The sequence below is a fragment of the Frankliniella occidentalis genome, unplaced genomic scaffold (assembly GCF_000697945.3).
Source record: "Frankliniella occidentalis isolate FOCC.00 unplaced genomic scaffold, Focc_3.1 Scaffold448, whole genome shotgun sequence".
Classification (NCBI taxonomy): Eukaryota; Metazoa; Arthropoda; class Insecta; order Thysanoptera; family Thripidae; genus Frankliniella; species Frankliniella occidentalis.
Window position 1 is genome coordinate 134,177 of NW_026267567.1, and position 2,651 is coordinate 136,827.

A 2,651-nucleotide genomic window follows, 5' to 3' on the forward strand; every position below is an offset into this window, starting at 1 on the left:
TAGCAACTAAGTACAGGTTAACATGAAGCAACGGGTACAGAGTTAAGTCAATGGGTGTTGCAGAAACAGACAGAAGCTTAAACGTAAATTATTCTTAAAAATATACATACTGTTGAAAGTCACTTCAAAAATAAAAATATAATACATGCAATAAACGAAATATGTACATCAGACTTTGGCTTACGTTCTCTAATGCGTTATCATTTGTCTACTAAAATTGTCCTCAATTGTCTACTTAAAATATCAACGTGCATTTTCCAGACGCTCTTTATAAGCTAAACACATTTCACATGTACACTTGTAAGAGTCATTGCATATATTTTGGTATGGCTCTGTCTTGATCAATAGGTCGCACTGATGATGTATCCACCTTCTGCATTGTTCGCATTGAACCATTTCCAATGTTTCTGTGCCATAACGTCGGATAAATCCCTCAGTGGGAAATTCGTCTTTTCCACAATAACCACATAAATGCCGCATGCTTGGAGAATCTTGAAGTATTTTGTAGGCAAGGTTTCTTCTGAATTTCGCAATACTACCCTCATACTTGTAGTTATTCAAGATGATGAAGACGTAAAGAATAACAAGCCGACGTGTCCCTGGAGCAAAGGCGGATCTGCGCGCGACCGATGAACAAGGGCGCATCTGTTTCGGTTCCGCGTAGGTGAACTTTAGACGCTCCTCACACCTCAGAGGTTTGTCCTATATATTTGGACGTTAGCTCATATTAATCCTTGATTCTTCATTAGTATGTACCGTAAGTTTTGCTGCTGTATTACTCCTCTACGTTAAACGGGAAACATTTAAAGTTCTCCCTAGCGAATCTCGAAAAAACCAGATGCGCCCTTCTTCGGCGGCACCGAAACAGATGCGCCCTTGTTCATCGGTCGCGCGCAGATCCGCCTTTGCTCGAGGGACACGTCGAAGCGGTCCACAGTTCTTGTTATCATTCGGAGCTTGCTCAGGAAGGTTTATTGGTTTATCATGCACTGTCCATTGTCTTCTGTCTTCCTTTCTACTGCTCCGACTATGCCTTTGTTCTAGGTATCGCAAGAATTCCTGCATGTATTCCGCAGTTTTTTTCAAATCCTTTGGATCATAACTGCGATATACCCTATCCCGAATATTTGCAATAATTAGTATCCAATGTGTGTTCTCGACATTGGTAGGCATAATTAGTATTTTATCTTCAATATCTATGAAATCTAACAAGAGAAACATTCAAGCTGCACACACAAGAGGGAATTTGGGTCCAAATCTTGCAGAGGCTTGCAATTTTGGATCGCATGATTGGTTGCCATTTGGCTCTGTAGCTTCTGAAGGACGATGTGCATGCATGTAAGTTGTAACAATTTTAAAATTGATTGTCTCACTGTAAAAATGAAGCAGACAAAACAATTTCATCCCAATTAACGATAACAAACTTCATCTTGTTTACCACTGGTTGTAAACCCTGATTTTGCTACAGATTGCAGTTTGGACGTTCTATGTTAAACTTACCCCAGACTGGAACCAGTCACTTTCATCAAACTCCATCTCTCTTAATCTTTTCCCATAGTCCCAAACCAGCTCTGTTCCAGGAACCTTGCTTTTAATTTCTGCCCTCACAACATGGGCCCACGGACCGTGATCTACTTGTCGCACACACACAGTTGCCTGAGGGCTCCAGTTGCAGTAAGATATATTGGGCCACCAAGATACTGCTGTGACACCTCCATGCAGCTTCTCTGATAGAGATGGCTTGAAGGTCCATCACCAGGGCACACCACTTTCCAGCCAACAGCCAACCTATCAATCTCTTTGATGTTCAACTTCATGGGCAGCTTCTTTGAAACCCTGAGGCAATAACCGAGATGTGGATGATCCAGAAAAAATTTCAAAGATGACACAACATTTCTCCAAAATATCACGTATTTCTTGAAGCAGATTGTCCATCCGTTCTTTTGACAACGCCCTACAACCTTCAAATATTTCAGAAAAATTTAAAATAAGTTGCAAACAAAAGGTTGGAAATAATAACTGTTTAGCAACGGAAATATAAACATACCCGGCTGGTCAGGGGGTTCTTGAGAGGTACATTCCCTCAATGGTGCTCGCATTAACTGGTGGGCACACAAACTGCCCCAGTCATACAAGTGCCTCATCTGCGCAGGTGATGGCTCTAGATAGGCAGGGTTTGTAGATCTGTAAATGTTAGGTAAGATGTAAAGGTTCATTTTCAAGTGCGGTTCTTTTTCTTCCTTTTGAAAAAGGGAAAGATGAGCAGGATACATTTAATGTCTACAAACTATCAACTGCAAGAAGCGCCTTTACTTCTTTATTATTTAACAGTATCACGAAAAGTCTAGCACTTCGCATGTACGTCTTTGTTGGTTAAAGGTCGTACCTTTCCTGTTCACCCTTGCGTCTCTTGCTTGCCCTCGGTAATGACAATGAAGTGGCCATCACAGTCAAAGTTTTTCCTATAATAATAATAATTTAAGACAACGTAACGGCAAACATTAACCAAAATCGACAGTTAGCACAATATTTACCAAAATTAACCAACAATCAGTCAGTTATTCTTTATTTGCATTTATCACATCGCGTCAAGTCCGGGCTGCCAACCTTAGGTTAATAATGTTTTTAGATATTTTTTGATACGTAATGAG